This window comes from Chiloscyllium plagiosum, unplaced genomic scaffold (genome assembly GCF_037043375.1).
Source record: "Chiloscyllium plagiosum isolate Xiang-an unplaced genomic scaffold, Cpla_swu_hap1 HiC_scaffold_25, whole genome shotgun sequence".
NCBI classification, from domain to species: Eukaryota; Metazoa; Chordata; class Chondrichthyes; order Orectolobiformes; family Hemiscylliidae; genus Chiloscyllium; species Chiloscyllium plagiosum.
Window position 1 is genome coordinate 42,102,946 of NW_028270163.1, and position 20,327 is coordinate 42,123,272.

General features: G+C 41.0%; 1 long non-coding RNA gene across 1 annotated transcript in view; it reads left to right on the forward strand.

Annotated features, from left to right (window-relative positions):
* LOC122562205 (uncharacterized) overlaps positions 1-20,327 on the forward strand; it is a 237,528-nt gene that overhangs the window by 175,667 nt on the left and 41,534 nt on the right. The window lies entirely within an intron of this gene.

The following is a 20,327-nucleotide window of genomic DNA, read 5'->3' on the forward strand; positions in this document are numbered from 1 at the left end:
TTGAATCAATCTTTAAACATTATTCGTAAGTCTTTTGTAATATTGTGATGTCAATAAACATATTGTGAATGTATGTCAGAATGGTCACATGACTGGAAACTGGCTGGTATGAGTACACTTTGACTGACAGACCTCTGCAAATGTAATTTTATTACCACGTATACTAATTCAGATGATGAAGCAGGACAATTAATCCTTCACATAGATACAATATTGTATTTTGAAAGGGTCTCAAGCTATAGATGTCACAGCTTCACCAATATATAAATACTTTGTTCTGGAAAAATCACTATATCCAGTCCTCTTTGCAATACATGTTCTCTTAACTTGAATAACAATTTACCAGGGCTTCACTTTTAAATTGTTCTCCAATAGTTAAGAATTAAATGTGGCCAATTCCATGGGAAATGATCTATGTGGCTGTTGGCAAACTATAAACTTTTAAGCGCTGAGACATTGACTCATTTCCATCATGTTGAAAGTCACCATGCAAGTACTGACTTTGTTTTAGACGGCCATTACATTCAGAATCACCCACACACATATGTGCTTTCTACCAATCTTGTGTTTAACTGAAGGGTAGGTAGAAGCTGGTCAGATTGTGTGCTACTGTGCTTTACATTATATTTAATTCCCAGATGTACGTCACTCTCTGTAATACATACTAAAGCATGATTATTGCAGGTCTATACCTCCAGCTGTCACCTTACCAAACTGAAACATGTTTTTTACAGTCGTTATTGACAGCAAGGGTTCACTTTGGGGGAGGGGGGGGGGGGGGGGAGGTGGGGAGGGGTTCAATCTCCCTCTTGCTCTTTCCTGCTTTCCACTTAATGATAGAAACCAATTTAATCACCTGATGACAATCTCCCTTTGAAGGAATTTCAAATCCCTTGTGAATTTATGACAATCTGAAGCAAATTTTGAAGAACATTAATCGAATCAATAACCAATATGAAACCAGTCACTGCAGCTCTAGGGGGTGCTCCAAGCTCATTAATCCAGCTTTTCTTTGCATTTTGTTGTAGCCTAGGTTATCTGTGGGTGAGGTACAAAAAAAAGAGTTCAAGCAGAAGGGCAGTTCCAGTCAAATATATTTCATTTTTGATATAAGATGAATATTGATCCAGTTAGAAAATTCCAAAATACCTTCCTCAGCCAAGCACAGAATATAAAAGTATTAATTCTATTGCTTCACTTCAAACTTATCCGACTCTAAAGATTGGACTTTTGCGACAGAACAGTTGTACTAACTGGGCGTCCATTACACTGACCTTTTTGTGTGAATTATAATCCACAATAAGCAAGATTGAACTTCTTATCTGCAGGATCAAATGTCAAAATATTGTAAATGCAGTCCAACAACTGGGTAGTTACTGATAGTGATTTAAGTTTGGGAAATAAATGGCACCATATGTGATATGGCCGAGCTGGACTTCATCAGAAGAAAATATTTGTTTTGGAAATGCAGTAATACCTCCACACTATTTTACAGCTGCCACATGCTGCTAGTTAGTTTAACCTGTACAAAGCTGCAACACTTTCTTTGGTGAGTAATTTTATTTCCCCACTGCCAAGTGGGGAGTCTGTCTCTCTCTTGCATGCTCTCTCTTGACTTCTATTTCACTCTGTATTTCACCCTATCTCCCTCTCATGCCCTTTCCCACTCATGCCCCCTCTTTCTTTTACCCCACCCCCTCCCCCAACAAATTGTAGGAACCCATGTAGAATTAAGTATAAACTGCACTCTTTATTTATGGTGATCTAATTGCTTAACATGGGTAACTTCATAACTCAGGTGACTTTTGTCGAAATTAAATTTCAGTAAAATTGAATGCTAAGACAAACTTTTTTTTCCAGATGTTGCCTAATCCAGGTGCTGTTACTAGATTTCGATGACTTCTTTTTGGAAATCTGTCATTTGTTGTAATTTGGCAAATGTCTGTACGGCCTGGTTACAGGGGAGATTTGTATTGAAAATCTCTTGGTTTTGGTGGTAACAGAAGTTGACGGACTTTATAATCTTTTGACAGAGCTTGGCATCCAACACAAATACACTATAAATTAATCTAGAACAGAATAATTTTGGCTTTCAAGCGGTTAACCAGAGGGGAGAAGAAATCTGGATCTCTTGGTGTGTTTCTAGTTTGTATTCTGGGCTGTCCTGAGGACTTCATTTTTTTAATCCCTTTTGATTGTCTTGGTTGAAAAGTACAGGCACTTCTTTTGTGCCAGCTCTAACATTCTTCCTTCTTGCAGTGAAGTAGCTTGTAGTTGGACTGAGGAGACAGCTTGTAAACTGAAATTAACTGTTCTGAGAATGGAAGGAGTTTGATCACAGTCCAAGATTTCTGCCCTATATCAGCAATAGAAACTTCTGTAAGTGGATAATACTGATTTATCATGGGTAGAAGATATAGAGCATATTACACCCTCTGATGCTCAGTGTAATATATTGAACAGATCTTATTTTGATGCAAGGACCTTACTGAGTTACTGAAAGACTATCTTCTACAAAACTAAGGAATTGCTTTTATCCAACAATCAGTAAATAGTTGTAAATGAAAACAATTTTTAAAGCAATTGCAATGAAGCTTAGCAGTGTCACATAATGAAAGTCACATAATGAAAGTCATTGGCTAAATTTGCATCAGCAGTAGTTAAAGGTTTCAATTTAGAATCCGAAAGCTACAGGATGTATTGGTTTGTGTTGCTGATTGCCCTATCTAGCCTGTCAGATCTAATCCCTTAGCAGTTACCTTATATTGATCAAAAAACATTTATTATGCCACTAAACTCTTGTTTCTCTGAAGTTTTGCTTTAACTTTTTCTATTGTGCTATAACTGGGTGATTAAAGATAATATCAGTCTTCCTTGACCTCGCACGGGCTTTATCAGCATAAGACCATAACGGCAATAGGAAGTTTTAATCAGGGTTATAAAAGGACTTGTAAAATTTGGATGACATATGGATATACATTGTGCACAAGCACTGCACTAATAAGCTTACAGTTAGTGTCTGATGTGCAGATAGATGATAACTGAAGGAGTTGGAAGGGGAGAATGACTTGAGTTTCCACTTGTGATTCTTCCAACTTGTTTTCACTGATCTCTGTGTTGCTACGTGGACAATTGTATGAAAGCTAGATACAGAAAGAAGTTGAAAAGGAAAAGTGATCGGGGGCAGACTTTTGCTGCCCATGGTCTTTTAAACAGTAGCATTGATGGAAAGTGTGAGAAAAACAGTCTTTGCTGCTTCATTTGGATTCAGGAAAGGGCACCACAGTGCAAAAGGGAAAAGGAAGAGAATAAGACAGTCAGTGTACAAAAAGCCTATTCCATACTAGGATGGAGTAATATCTTGTTTTTGATGCTCCTGTCATTCTCATTTCAAGCAAACTGTAATGTTCATTTTGCCATCTGATCCCTTACTTGGAAATTAAAACAAATTGGCAATTATTGAGGAGCTCTGTGCTGTCTCCTATTTGCTCATGTATGGCTGCTGAAACAAATGATTGGGTAGAAACTTACAATTACATGGTGCAATGTGTTCAATGGCTTTTATCTAAGGGAGGGTGGTTTGCATTGCAGGTACCATTGAACTACAGAATCCAAACATGGTCAATGAAGTAAAACCATTGTGTAAACAATGCATTTTACACCATGTTTAACAACAGCTAAAAGCAAACCTTTTGTGTACAACTGCACAGAAATGGTATTGGAAGTTTCATTTTGGTAACCATAAATAGATAGCAATTTGAAAATCAAATTTTCCACTTTTATTGAACATTTTTCAAACTTTGTTTAATCTCCCTATATGAAATTGTGCAGCTTGTGTTTGGAATCCCTCAGGAGATTTCTATCCCCCTTCTACTACTGTGGATGCTAAGTTCTGCCAGTGCACTGCATCAACAACATACCAATGTATCCTTATTGAATATACTTCTGGTTTAGTGAATTAGGCATCCAGTCTTCTGCGAGAATTGCACAGCTTTGTCCTTGTACTGCAAGCCATATAGAAAATGCTAGATGCGCTCAGCATCAGTATTTTTAGAGTGCGCAGACAAGCTAATGTGTAGGATGTTGACCCTTCATTTGAATTTGACTAGATTCTGCTTGGTAAATGTGCAAACCTGCAGAACTCTGTCACTGCAAGGGTTAACCAGAACGTATAAAGTCTGGTGTATGATATCATCAGTACTTTCCCATCTGACCTGCTCTGGTTTTGACAAGTCATTAGAACTTGTTGGTAGAGTTGAGTACATTTAATTAGTTTGGAATTTGGATTAACTGTGCCTGATAAGATGTGCTTTCATCTTATTCTGAGAACTATTACCTTTGCTTGTGCGCAGAGGTGACGTAATTAGCAAACAATTTGAAAATTCTTGGTTCAAAATGTCAATTGCAAATGTCATAATTTAGTTATAGTATTCTACGAATCATTCAAATGACACTTTAATGATCGGCTGAAACAGGAGTGACTGGGCACTTATGCTACAATTTGCTAGTACTGTAGTTAATTAAAATTGAATTAGCTTCTAATCACAGCCAATATAGTTGAAATGGTTATTGTCCAATTCTCAGCCAGGTTGTGCGATGAAAAGTTTCTCTTAAATGAGTAAATTCTGAGCTCGCTTGGATTACTCATGTGCACTTTGGGTGGATACCAACCACCATTTCACAATTATTCACTGTGTTGCAAAAGAATCAGATTGGATCTGATAAATTGTTGTCTATGATTACTAGCTTCAGTGTAGCTTAATCCTTTGCAGAGTGAAATAACCTTTCTGTACAATGACCAAAAACAATGATGTCCCTCTACCTCGTTGTTCACCAAGGTGGACCAGGGCTACTTGAAGTTCACTGTTCAATCAAGTACCAATCTGCTGAAACTCAATAGTTGCTCCGTTATCTCCATACCAGATAATTCTGAGAGAACCATCTCCTAGTCATTTAACGTTTTCCCAGCTCAGCTACTGATCATCGCCCCTGAATTTAATCCATCCTTACAAATGCCTGTTTTTGAGCATTGTTTCTGCATCTTTCTGTTTCTGAAGCACTTCAATAAGTTGTGCTCCTGAAAAGCTTTATTATAGACCTTTCTGTCCTTTGCAAACACTGTCCAAGGAAGATGGGAAAGAGAAATGATAAACAAATGGATGGAGGGTTCAGTGGCATCGGGAGGTGAGGGTAGGGTGCTTTTAGACAATGTTTCATCCGTGACTGAGGGATGTGAGGAGGACACTTTCAGAATTTGAAATTTGGAGGTCGTCATAGCATTGAGCAGGCTGTGAGTACTGTTGTGTTGAGTTGAAAGTTATAATCAAAGTAGATCAATCTTAACAGCTTTGGACTGGCACGTACCTGGACTGAATTACATATAATTATGGTTCATCATATCTTTTGATTGGCGTACCTTTTATAAACACCAACTACCTAGAGCTCCACAATTTCCATCTTATTGTCCAATCTTTGCCAACCTCATTTGTCCTCTTTCTAATGGTCCTTTAGCCTTGGGCTACTTTTCACTTTGAAGAGAAAGTGAGGACTGCAAATGCTGGAGACCAGAGCTGAAAATGTGTTGCTGGAAAAGCGCAGCAGGTCAGGCAGCATCCAAGGAGCAGGAGAATCGGTGTTTCGTGCATGAGATTCCTGAAGAAGGGCTCATGCCCGAAACGTCGATTCTCCTGCTCCTTGGATGCTGCCTGACCTGCTGCGCTTTTCCAGCAACACATTTTCAGCTACTTTTCACTTTGCCACCTTTTGGTAGTACAGCCACCCATCTTGTCCAAGTAGCCTGGAACTTTCGCCACAATCCATATGTCTCTCAACATCCAAAACCTTCTGTAAAGTCCATCGCCTCAATAGCTTTCCCACTCTGTAGTCTCCCCTTTGCAAACTCGTTAATTAGTATTGTCTTGTTGTTTGAGCTTACCTATTGTGAACCCTGGAATTCATAAGTGTTGTTGGGATATCTGAGGACACTAATTATCCAATTAAAACAAAGTATTTAGGGCATAGTTGAATTGGGCCAGGAATTTGTTTGAAGACATGAATTTGGGTAAACTTTTGTGATTAAAAATGAGACTGGCATTACTCTGTTTATATTCATGCCATGTTTTACTGAAAAGTCAGACATGAGTGAAAGCAACAGGTTGTCTCAACTAAAATAGGTTTAAGAAAACGTGAAAGTGGTTTGGGTGGGTACTATTTTTGTTTTAATCAACAAAATATATAGTAGAGGTTGGCTATTGTGTTGTAACAGGTGTGAAGGGGTCTTTCATTTCAATTGAAGGATTAGACATTTAAAATCTAATCTTTGATCTCATCATCACATTAGGATACTTTTTGCTTCTAGTATGTTTTGATGAAGTAACAAGAATTAGGAATTCAGGGTGGGAAGAAAACTGTAATCCTCCTGGCATGACATTGCAAACTATACGCAATTACTTCAACCCTTGAATCAGTCAGATGATATTGGCAATCTACGTCAATATGGTCTGTGCATTTTTTCTCACAGTTCTCTCAGTTGGTGTATTTCAGAGTGAATGTTGCATAATAATGGGATGTGCTAGTGTTAGATGGTGTCTGGGGAAATAAAACTCGCCCTTTCAGTCACCTCCCATATGGTTAATTTGCTAATACCAGTAGAAAAGGATGACCTCAGCTGTGTTTATATTTGTTGTAGATACCAGTTATTGGGATATGCTTTGGTTGTGGCTACTTTTTATGCAAATCTGTGCAACAGAAGTGATATATTACTTGTTTTAGAGGTTGTTTAAACATTTAGTTTTTGAGAATTAAATGGAAATTGCAGCTCAGATACAGGCCATTCATTGACATATGCCTTACGTGAACCTCTTTGCATTTTACCTCCTCTAACCCTGTCTGACAGCATCCAGTATCGTTCTCAAAGAAGTACATTAGGTTGCATGAAAGTTGCTGCCTCCTTGGATATCTTTGCTAAAGGGCTAATCAAGTTTGAGTAATGGCAGAAAATAGATAGCAATTGAGTGCCCTTCCTATTTCCTTCTCCAAATTGGACAAAGTGAATGACAAGCAGCCAATCCATAGCTGTTGAGTTACAGTCGGCCTGTCAATATTTTATCTGGCACAGTGAGACTTAGTGCAAATAGTACTAATGAAATAGGACTTTTACTTGCCCAATGCTTAGGGAAAATGGTACAGTCTCTGGATTGTACCAAGAATCCTTACAACATGCCATTGTGAGTTTGAATTGACTTCAGGAGGTGAAAGAATAAATTCTCAGACTTTGACTGAACATAATGGTAGAAATAATACATTTGTAGTGGTTGCCATCTTTAATATTCACCTTTTCATGGCAAAAATGGTAAAAATGCTCTTCTTATACCAACTTACCATGTAAAACTGACCCTTGAACCATGCTTACTTACCTTTTATTCATTCTCACAGTCAATCCCCAAATGGCCTCAGGCTGTTTTCTGAGGTGATTCAATGTAACTATGGCTCCAAATTCTGTTGAAGATAAGCCAGAATAAAGGTTAATAAAAATCATAGTGTGGAAATTCTTTTAGCCTCATTTTCTCCCAATTGAGAGGCCTGAGGTCAGCCTGAAATTGGACTTCAAGCTTCATTAACATTATTTGGGCTGCTGCCCTTTCCTGTCTTGACTACACATACAGCTCACCCATTAAGATGAATTTTGGAGCATTTGACTCACTGGCGTGCCCTTTTAGGCAGCAGCCATTTAGCAGTCTTCATCCATATCTGGAAAAATGCCTCCTTGCTCAGGGCAGTCCAAATCACCTCTTTGAGTCCCAAAACAGATCTCAGCAGTTCCCCAACCTCCTCCCACACCCATACCATGAACAATGGGCCTAAACAGTATTGGATCAGACCTAATTTGACTATATTGACCACAAGCACTTGGATTTCAAATTAGCTCTCAGTGAGCATGTTTTGTTTTTTGAGCCTGTGAAACAGACATGGCAATGTCCTATTTCTACTCCAATGTATCACATAAGGTAAAATTAGCTGCTCAAACATTCACAAGCTTCCAACTACCAAGAAGGTACACTGACCAAGATATTGTCGAGTGCGTTCTGAAGCTAAAGCCTTGTAATTACATTTAGACATTCCTGGATAGCATTCAGAGATACTGAGGTGATATAAATAGCTTTACACTTAGAGTCATAGAGATGTACAGCATGGAAACGGACCCTTTGGTCCAACCCATCCATGCCGACCAGATATCCCAACCTAATCTAGTCCCACTTGCCAGCGCCCGGCCCATATACCTCCAAACCCTTCCTATTCACATACCAGCCTCCACCACTTCCTCTGGCACTCATTCCATACACATACCACCCTCAATGTGAAAACGTTGCCCCTTAGATCCCTTTTATATTTTTCCCCACTCACCCTAAACCTATGCTCTCTAGTTCTGGACTCCCTGACCCCAGGGAAAAGACTTTGTCTATTTATCATATCCATGCCCCTCATAATTTTGTAAACCTCTATTAGGTCACCCCTCAGCCTCCAACGCTGCAGGGAAAACAGTCCCAGCCTGTTCAGGTTCTCCCCATAGCTCAAATCCTCCAATCCTGGCAACATCCTTGTAAATCTTTTCTGAACCCTTTCAAGTTTCACAACATCTTTCCAATAGGAAGGAGACCAGAATTGCACGCAATATTCCAACAATGGCCTAACCAATGTCCTGTACAGCCGCAACATGACCTCTCAACTCCTGTACTCAATACTCTGACCAATAAAGGAAAGCATACCAAATGCCTTCTTCACTATCTTATCTATCAGCGACTCCACTTTCAAGGAGCTATGAACCTGCACTCCAAGGTCTCTTTGTTCAGCAACACTCCCTAGGACCTTACCATTAAGTGTATAAGTCCTGCTAAGATTTGCTTTCCCAAAATGCAAAACCTCGCATTTATCTGAATTAAACTCCATCTGCTACTTCTCAGCCCATTGGCCCATCTGGTCCAGATCCTGTTGTAATCTGAAGTAACCCACTTCGCTGTCCACTACACCTCCAATTTTGGTGTCATCTGCAAACTTACTAACTGTACCTCTTATGCTTGCATCCAAATCATTTATGTAAGTGACAAAAAGTAGTGGACCCAGCACCGATCCTTGTGGCACTCCACTGGTCACAGGCCTCCAATCTGAAAAACAACCCTCCACCACCACCCTCTAACATTTGAGCCAGTTCTGTATCCAAATGGCTATTTCTTCACGGGCATTGACACCTTAAACCCCTTTGTGTTTCACTGGGGCAACTCTCATCTGCATAGTCACCCATGAAATGGAATGGCTTACAATCTTTCCAACACACAGAATCAGCTAACTTTACCATATGTGCAAATATACGTAGTTGAATCAATAATGCATGCGCAGTATGAATGGGCTGAATTTTGTCTAGAAAGAGAACATTTCTCTTGCAACTTGAAGTTGTCTGCTTTTTAAAGTTTGTATAGAATGCCACTGGTGATCATGTTTTTACTGCTTGTTAAATGCAATCACATTAATTTCACTCCTTAGGACGCAAGTAGCTTGCTGTTCTGTGCTCTGATTTAGCAAGTCGGGAGGTGAATTTGTACTGAATCACAGTGGTGTTGAGGAGGAGTTGGGAGATTAACAGAACGGAAACCAGATGCTTTTACTTAATGTGGCGCAGTCTCCCCGAGCAATGTTTTCTATATTTCTGCTTCTGTTATATCCACTTTACATCATAGTCAGAAATCTTCGAGCCAGTGCCCCTGAAGTTGGAACAACACTCTTCAACAATCAAATGGCCAAATTAGGCAAAAGTTCCAAGTAAAATCAGTGTTGTCACTTTTTTTTCTAAATGAGAAGTATGGATGATGAAACTCCTGTCTCCAACAGACCAATCCATGTTTTAAACCACAATTTTGTCTGAATGCGTCTCGCAAAATGACATCATTTAGAATGACAGACCGAGCTATGAAATAGGTATTTGTTTGACAGGAAACCTTTCTGTGAGCCTCCTCCCTAACCACAGTGTTCACATCTAGATCGTTTCATACCTGTGGGCTCTTTTCATTTGCAGTGACCACTTTCAAAGACAAGTTCTGGGTACTTCAGCGTGACTGTAGAGACCCCTGCACTTTTAACAACAGCACCATTTTTCAAATATTGAATCATTTCCTTCCATCCACTCTCCACCCTTTGGAAACCTGCACCTTCTTCATCCAGCCAGCCTGACTTGTGTTCAAAAGCAAGCTTTTGATCATTATTTTAAACTCCGATGTCAGTGGGATCTATTTTTAAACTGATTTTAATGTGTATAATACCTTTTTAAACTGGAAGCAAAACATCATACAATCATACAGGGCCAGCAGTCCATTCAGCCTATCAATTCTTTGCAATAGCTATCTAATTAACCCCACTCTCCTCTTCGTTCCCCACAGCTCTGCAAATTTATACCCTTCACGGATTGATCAAATTCTTTTTGGTGGGGTTAATTTAACATGCTGCCATCAGCCAGTACATTCCGCATCATAACAGTTTACTCGTTTTTGTTTTGAAGACAAATGCTTCTCCTTGCTCATCTGGTTCTTTGCCAATGATCTTAAACCTTTAATCTCTTGTTAGTGTGAAATTCTTCTTATTTGCTGAATTAAAAATCCTTTGGAATTTTGAATATCACTGTTAAATCTTCCCTTGACCTTTTCTGCCCTATTCTTAATCAACCTGTTCAGTCTTGTTACTATACACCTCAGGGGCTAGTAAGACTTGGTGAGATTTGAACCCTGATATTCTGAGAATGCCACACGAGCCCCCCCCCCCCCCCCCACACTCCCTTTCTTCTCTGGCCTAAAGGAAATCATCTCCATTTCAATGTAGTCTTCATTTTGCTGACATTTCTCATGCCTGATACCATGCAGATAACTCTGCTCTGTATCTTCTCCAAGAGCTCAAATCCTTTTAAAAGTGATGCCCTTGTGGCACTATCCAGTGAGGTCTAACCATTGCTATGTAAGGGTTTAGCATCACTTCCTGATGCACTCAGAAATTGGATGGAGATTAGCCTCACTTCATTGCTCTCGTCTTTGTAGAATTATTTTCCAAGTTTGTTCTGGGGTGAATATTAGGACCACCTTTAGAATATAATGATATCCATTAAGTTGGCTTCATTTGGTATCCTTGACACTAATCCCTGTGTCCAACCACAGTCCATTCTATTCATGTTGTGGATGTAAATGGGACATTTTCAGTTTTACTGAGCTTAGAAACTCCTACAAGGCACAGTTCTGTACATGTATTTTGGTACAAATCATGTTTTGCTGTTAACTGTAACCATCTTTGTGTGAAGTTGGCATATTGTAGTGATTTCTGGAGTTCATTATTAAAAGCAACCTACCTTTCATAGTAGAGGACTGGTTGCTGCTTGGAGTCTTGCTATGTTTATGCAACTGGTGGAAGGAAATGGGTGTCCATTCAAAGAACATTGGGCACATAGTTTGGAAGCCTACTGAACCAATTACCCTGGGGTTGAGGGGTGCTGTGCCGCTTTTGATTCAGGGAGCAGAACACCCACCTGGCTGACCCCAATGTGTGCACGAAGCCTCCGAAAGAGGCTGTTTGTGCGTCATCCATCTCTAACTAATGATGTGACACATGAACGTCTGGTTTGAACCATATAGGTCCAGACAACAAATCTGTGAGTCACTCCATAAGGGTGATGTGCTTGCCGGAGCTGCCACAGCTACAGGTGGGTGTGCAGTTGATATTATTGCCAAATGTGAGGGGGAGGTGTAATTCATGAATGATGGGTGTGAGTTCAGAGTGCGAGTTTTTTGCTGTTGGATGGATGGTCGGGTGTAGCTCACTTGGTAGTGTGAGAGGTTGGCCATGTAATGATACAAGATATCATTTCAAGATGCTTTCACTGACTTTGATCACACTGATGAGCCCCTTTACAGTTTTTGGGGAATTGCTGCCTAATTCTTGAGGTTAGATTCTGGACATTGATCTTCCTTGCCAACTGCTCTTCCTCTCTTTAAGGCCAATGTGTGAGGACTTCCCATAAGACCATAACAAATATAAACAGGACTGGGCTTCTGAGAGAGGGTCACTGGACCTGAAACATTAACTCTGATTTCTCTCCACAGATGCTGCCAGACCTGCTGAGCTTTTCCAGCAGTTTCTGTTTTTGTTTCTGATTTTCAGCATCTGCAGTTCTTTAGTTGGGCTGTTGGGCCTCTCAAGCCTGCTCCACCATTCAATAGGATCATGGCTGATCCAACACTCCTCACATCCACTTTCCTGCCTTTTCCCTATAACCTTTGACTGATCAAGAAGCTATCTATCTCAGCCTTAAATATACATGACTCCATTCCGACAGCTCTCTGTGGCGAGGATTTCCTAAGACTCTCAACGCTCTGAGAAGAAATTCCTCCTCATCTCAATTTTAAATTGGCATCCCTTTTATTCTGAGACTGTACCCTCTGGTCCTAGTCTCTCCCATGAGGGGAAACATCCTCTCAGCATTTGCCCTGTCAAGCGCTTTAAGGATTTGTCATGTTTCAATGAGATCACATTGCAGTCTTCCAAACTCTAGTGAGTAGAGTCCCAATCTATGTGGACAATCTTTATACATCTGGGTCATCCTTGCGTACCTTCTCTGAACTGCCTCCAATGACATTACATCTTCCCTAAAGTGAGGGGAGCAAAACACCTCACAGTATTCCTGCCCCCTTTTTGGAAAGCATGAATTCTCTCCTGGACCCCATGTGGTGTCACTAGTGCCTGTGATACAGTGTTACTAAATGTTGGTGCCCTCATCCTAGCCTGGTCCACAGTTAGTGTTCCAAATTTATTGTCAGCTTTCAGTGGAGTTGGTGCAGCTTTCCTATGAGACAGACACCATGTGTTTGAGAGTTTGAGAACCAAATGTGCTGAATGATCCTTCTGTTGTAAGACTTGGCAACTAGCAACATGGTAGACGTTTAGCCTTCCGACTATCAGCATGAAATTTATGGGCTGACCATGTTTAACACAAATGCCCTGGGCAAGTCACGAAAAGTAATCCTTGTCCCCAAAAAGCAGGCTAATCCAATTTAATGCGAGATAAAGATTGCCCACATTCACACACTGCCCACATTCACACACACAGCAGTTGTGCATTGCAGCAAAGTGTATTGCCTGAGAAGGTCTGCAATTCTTTGAGGTGGCGGTGAAATGTTTGCGTCATGACCTGTAAAGGCATGAACCAACCTCCAGGCCGCGCGGCCTATTGTCCTTTGCCACTAACTCAGTCTCTAGCTCCTTCCAAGGTGCCATTGGACAACTGTAGAAAGCTTCCAAGAAGGTGCTGGATTAAGGGGAGGCAGCATTATCCCCTCCACAGCCCTCAACTACCAATTCCCATCCTCCAGACTGATGGTTGGCGGAGATTGGGTTTAACTAACTCTAAGAAATGGTCCACAAAAGAATAAGTGGCTCGGCTAGTAGAGAGCCGTGGAACGTTTGCCAACTAATTGATGAAGAAGGAATTTGGAAATTTCACAAAATCTTTTAATTAAACAATGTTCTTTCAGGGAGGTGGCATGTCTCTTTTAAGACTGCAATAGTGTTGTATTGACCTGTCCACATTCAATGTTTTTTTTAAAAATGCTAAAACTAACAAGTCTGCACAACATTCTGTTTTGCGTAGCTCAGCCTTGTCATAAAGTTCAAAGTATTTTTTTATTACATTTGGCCTCTTATTACAGAAGTTGTACAGCAGAAATCAGCTACCACCTTTATTTATGAGTCAATAAACATTGCTTTGAAGTAGTTGAACATTCCTTTTCCAACAATATACCTGTCAATTCCTGGTCAGTTTTGCCAACTCCAAAGTAAACAAAATCAATTTTCAGTGTGTACCTGCGCTATCTGAAGCATCAGCATTTCAGTAAAGAGATTAATATGATTGAATTTTCTAAAACAGTCACAAGAAAAATGCTAAAGATGATAAGATTACTGAGACACAAATGAGGGAGCAAATTAAATTTTGGCCATGGCCTATGTGAAAGGTACAGAGACTGGGGGTGGGGAGAGAATGAGTACCTTGGTTTTCCCAATGTTACCTGTTCAAAGGATTTCTCTGAAGCTTGGAATTGATTTGGCCACATTCACACCCAACTACAGACACATATATACTTGACATTGTATTTCTGAGATTAGATAGCAGAGTGGAAGATGTGTGCTGAAGGACTAATCGGTTTGGAGTAAGAAGACCACACCGAACAGTTCTGAAATTTTGCAAGTTTAGGATGTAATAGGATGTACAAATGTACCAATATGTTGAATAATTGCAACATGTTTAATCAACTGCATTGTGGAGCTCATAATGCTCTACTTTTTTTCATTTGATTTATATCAGCATGTGGTCAGGTACTTCCAAACAACTAACCATCCAGCTCAGTTCCAACGTCATGAACAGTCTACGTGTACTGCCAAGTGTTTATTACTGATTATACCTAATTGGTTATTTGTGAAAATGTAGGGAAGGAAAACACATTAGAAATGAACTGAGCCTTTAAATTCCCACGAAATAACAGTATGAAGACCTTTTTTTATGGTGTCATATTTGAAAATCTCCAGTTGTACAACACCGACATATTTATTTTGCTTAAAGTTTGAAGTGGAAATATCACTTGTTAATAATACGAAAATTAATCTGTTCCTCTCCCTGCATGTAACATTAGCAATAACCACCTTGCAAAAGGGGGCAACCATTTGAAATCTCTCAAATAAAACAAAGAACTTTAAATGCTAGAAGTCTGAACCAAAAACATGCTGGAGGAACTTGGCAGGTCTAGTAGCATCTAGTAACAAAATTAATGTTTTGAGTCCAGGGGAAAGGTCACTGGACCTGAAATGTTAATCCTGCTTTCTATCCATAGATGCTGCCAGACCTGCTGAGTTTCTCCAGCAACTTCTGTCATTGCGTCGTTGAAATCTTTCTGTGAGTCTGTGTTCTTTTCAGCCTCATGCATGGCCCAAATGTAACTTCGGTCACAGCTGGAACATGTGCATGTCATCATATTTTGTGGCAGTTGATGCCTTGTTTTATGATTTTTAACAAGGTGTTGGTGAGTGGTGGAGACGTACAGCATGGAAACAGATGCTTTGGTCCAACTCGTCCATGTCGAGCAAGTTTCCCAAACTATACCAGTCCTATTTGTCTGCATTTGGCCCATATCCCTCTAATCTTTTTCTATTCATGCATCTGTCCAAATGTATTTTAAATGCTGGAACTGCATCTTGACATAGCATTTGGGACTAAAAGGATCAAAGAATATGGTGAAAAAGCAAGAATAAGTAGAGTTGAATGATTAGCTATGATCATAATGAATGGTACAGAGGGCTCAAAAGGCCAAATGGCCTACTCCTGCTCCTATTTTCTTTTTTTCTGTGTTTCCTTAATGGAATACCTCACCAACCTCTGATCACAGTCACACATTGAGCTCGCCTACTTGGAAGGGTTGCCTTGGTGCCTGAGTATTAGAGCTGAAAAATGTGTTGCTGGAAAAGCGCAGCAGGTCAGGCAGCATCCAAGGAGCAGGAGAATCGACGTTTCTGGTATAAGCCCTTCTTCAGGAATGAGGAGGGTGTGCCAAGCAGGCTAAGATAAAAGGCAGGGAGGAGGGACTTGGGGGAGGGGCGTTGGGAATGCGATAGGTGGAAGGAGGTTAAGGTGAGGGTGATAGACCGGAGAGGGGGTGGGGGCGGAGAGGTCGGGAAGAAGATTGCAAGTCAAGAAGGCGGTGCTGAGTCTGAGGGTTGGGACTGAGATATGGTGGGGGGAGGGAAAATGAGGAAACTGGAGAAATCTGCATTCATCTCTTGTGGTTGGAGGGTTCCTAGGCGGAAGATGAGGCGCTCTTCCTCCAGGCATCGTGTTGCCATGGTCTGGCGATGGAGGAGGCCAAGGACCTGCATGTCCTTTGTGGAGTGGGAGGGGGAGTTAAAGTGTTCAGCCACGGGGCGGTTAAGTTGGTTGGTGTGGGTGTCCCAGAGGTGTTCTCTGAAACGTTCCGCAAGTAGGCGGCCTGTCTCCCCAATGTTAGGAGGCCACATCGAGTGCAACGAATGCAGTAAATGATGTGTGTGGAGGTGCAAGTGAATTTGTGATGGATATGGAAGGATCCCTTGGGGCCTTGGAGGGAAGTGAGGGGGGAGGTATGGGCGCAAGTTTTGCATTTCTTGCGGTTGCAGGGCAAGGTGTCGGGAGTAGTGGTTGGGTTGTGGGGGGTGTGGACCTGACGAGGGAGTCACAGAGGGATTGGTCTTTCCGGAACGCTGATAGGGGAGGGGAGGGAAATATATCCCTGGTGGCGGGGTCTGTTTATAGGTGGCAGAAATGACGAAGGATGATACGATGTATCTGGAGGTTGGTGGGCTGGTAGGTGAGGACCAGTGGGGTTCTGTCCTGGTGGTGATTTGAGGGGTGGGGTTCAAGGGTGGAGGAGCAGGAAGTGGAGGAGATGCGGTGGAGAGCGTAGTCAACCACATCTGAGGGGAAATTGCGGTCTTTGAAGAAGGAGGCCATTTGGGTTGTTCGGTATTGGAATTGGTTCTCCTGGGAACAGATGCGGCGGAGGTGAAGGAATTGGGAATATGGAATGACGTTTTTACAGGGGGCAGGGTGCCTGAGTATTACAAAGTTACAGAAGGAGGCCATTCGGCATATTGTATCTCTCCAAATGAGCATCACGTGCTATTCTCTGCCTCTTCCCAGTACCCTTGTACATTATTTCCATTTAAATAACCATCTATTGCTCTCTTGAATGTCTTAATTTAACCTGCCTCCACTGCACTTCCAGGCATTCCAGCCCGAACTTCACATTTGCTTCTTTTGCATATCCGTTTAAAATCTGACACCTCTCAAACTTGAAATAGTTACCTGCAGAGGAGGAAAAAAGAACGTAGAGCTTACCTGATGCTGAATACAACTTCCTACTTAAATTGAGGACACCCAAGATCTTTTTACCACATTAAAACGACAATATAATTGCAAGAAAATTGTTGTTAAGACGATGAGGTGGTTGAAGTTGCTGTGTAGTGCCAATGATTCTGACGTTAAGAAACTCCCTTATTATTACAACAATCTGTTGGAAAATCCAAAGCATCATTACTCTCCTGAAAATTGAACTTAAAGCCTACTTAGTAAGTACTTTTACACATCTGGCTAAATATGGAATTACAGATTAAATAACTGAATGTTTTCATCCTTTGTTTTATGATTCAGTAGCAAATGTGTTTGCTGTGACTGCAAACTGAAGGGAAAATATGAACCAGTTTCTGCAGCTGAGCTCTGAAGGTGATGTGTGTTCCAATAATTATTTATACTGTGTAGTTTCATGAATTAGAAGGTAAACTCACTATAAGGGAAAAAGGTACTGATATTGTTCTAAATTAGAGCAGTTCTGTTTTTTAAACTAATCTCCTGCCTTACGTAGTTTCACTTGATTCATGTGTTCCAAAACCCAAAATGTAGCCTCATGAAATTGGTTGGAAAAGTTAATGAGGCTGCATTGGTGATGTATTGAGTGCATTACATAGGAAAATGTCGAACTGAGAATCTGGCCAAGTGCAGGTGTGGTTAACACAGTGTAATAACTTGTGATTTTTAACTTGTTTTCACAAAATTGTGGTCAGCAAATGGATTACATTTGATTGGGTACTGTCACTAGTTCTCCTCCTTCAGAGAATAATCTGTCATTGTCTTCTGAACATTGTTATATCTCGTGGTGAATAGTCAGTACCTGCTTACCTTTAAGAGACATGCTGATGATAAAAAGGTCCCACACCTGTCTTAGATAGGGATGTGCAGCCAATCATTTCACTTTGTTTTAAAGTCACTACTCCTTGAAGTTTCTCTTCGTGTCTCTTTATATCTCACATATCTTTGAGCCTGGATACAAAAGTTTAATAATTTGCATAAAGTGAACAATCAATGGTTGACAACATACACCCACTCTTTTCTCAACTGATCAGAATTATAAGGGATGGATTACTTCGTTTAAACAAAAATGTTTTTTTTGCTGAAGACCTTCCAACGATTTTGGGAATTTCAGAGCTGAAGCCAGAAGATAGTGTCCTGGAACCTTCATGTAAAAATTTAAGTTTGTTGGTCCTTCAATTCAGATGTTGGCTTCCTGTGCATCAATGTGACATTAGCACAGTGACAATTAGCATCAAGCTGGAGAATTCCCTCCATGAAGCTCTGCCTCCTTCTCTTGTCTTTCTGAGATGTTTGTTGATTGCTTACTCCTGAGCTTCCCAGACTTCTCATTGTGACATTTGAGGCTTGAAGATTGTTGTGACCCTGAGGCTTGTGAAACTGGGCGGTGGGGGGAAGGTGGGGTGGCCTTCTGTTAGAGCAGAAGCACAGCTGTCATAAACTTGACACAGCTCTGTGACAGTCCTTGCTGCCTTTGAATTTGCAACCCCAAAACTTCAGCTTGGAACGTTTCGGGGAACACCTCTGGGACACCCGCACCAACCAACCCAACTGCCCTGTGGCTGAAGACTTTAACTCCTTCTCCCACTCCACTAAGGACATGCAGGTCCTTGGCCCCCTCCATCTCCAGACCCTGGCAACATGACGCCTGGAGGAAGAGTGCCTCATCTTCCGCCTAGGAATCCTCCAACCACATGGGATGAATGCAGATTTCTCCAGCTTCCTCATTTCCCTCCCCCACCTTATCTCAGTCCCAACCCCCGAATTCAGCACCGCCCTCTTGACCTGCAATCTTCTTCCCGACCTCTCCGCCCCCACCCCCTATCCGGCCTATCACCCTCACGCTCACCTCCTTCCACCTATTGTATTTCCAGCGCGCCCCCCCGCCCCCCCACCTTTTATCTCAGTCTGCTTGGCACACCAGCCTCATTCCTGAAGAAGGGCTTATGCCCAAAATGTCGATTCTCCTGCTCCTCGAATGCTGCCTGGCCTGCTGCGCTTTTCCAGCAGCACACTTTTCAACTCTAATATCTTAGTATGTCAGATTTTGTTTTTTTCACTCTCCTGTGAAGTTCCTTTGGCGTTTTACTACATCTGCTATAATAGATATATAAATAGAAGTTTTGAGTTTTGTAGAATTTTCCAATCCTTATAGCCCAAAAAAAGAGCCCATCATGTCTTTGGCAAAAATGGACTGCAGATGCCGTAAACCAGAGTTTAGATTAGAGTGGTGCTGGCAAAGCACAGCAAGTCAGGCAGCATCTGAGGAGCAGGAAAATCGACGTTTCAGGCAAAAGCCCTTCATCAAGTCTTTGAACGAGTTACTCCCACACTATTTTTTCTTTCTTCATAGCCTGACAATTTTTGTCTTTCAAGTATTTAGCTAACTCCCTTTTGAAAGTTATGAAATAAGCTTCCTGATGTGTTGCAAATTATATCTGTTCCCTGTGTCGAAGAATTGTCTCTTGCTTTACTTGTAAGGTTCAAATTTCTGATGGTGAGGGACAGCTCCATTAAACAAAAGTCTCCACAAAGATATATGGCAGTATACTAAATGCCTTTGGAGAAATGCATGCAAGATCATAGAGAAAATGAATAATTCAAACAATTCTGGTATCCCATCAATGCAATAGTTTCCAACATCTCACAAGCTGCAACCTAAAATCAAACTATTTTTCAATGAATTATAGGGAGCTGCACAATAGGCATGAAAAAATGAAGGCCCTTTGTTCAGAATTGTCTTCACTCATTAGCCAGGGTGTCAACTGGAAAGCAGTTGGCTCTAGGCAGAAAATCTGACCTGACATTTTACAAAAGACACCTGAGAGCCACCCTTATGACCCTTTGGGGTTACATCTGAAACTTCGACTTCTCCACCTCCTGGTGCTGCCTGGCTTGCTGTGTTCTTCTAGCCTCCTGCCTATCGTCTTTGCCCCTTTTAAGGAATTTGCAGAATTACTCTTGATAGTCTTTCTTTAGATGGACTCTGGGATTAATATATTATCTGTCATTCTAGCCAGTTTGATGAGAGAGTGCGATAAGATGTTGAAACTCATTTATGGAGTAAACCACATAAACCAAGGGATCACTAAAATGTAAAACTCCTATAACCACTTTCAAACTTCTGGTGATACTTTTAACCCCGTTGATACTGAATGCTGTTACCAGCTATCAAAATAGACTGGAAAAACATGTTGGATCTGTCAGCATCTGTAAAAAGAAAAGATAGATTAATCTTTTGGGTTATTGTTTCTGTTTGTGGAATATATCATCTATGTCAGCAACATCCAAACTATGGGCCATATGGTGGCTCTACTATTGAAGCCCAGGAACCTTGATTCAATTTGTATTTAGA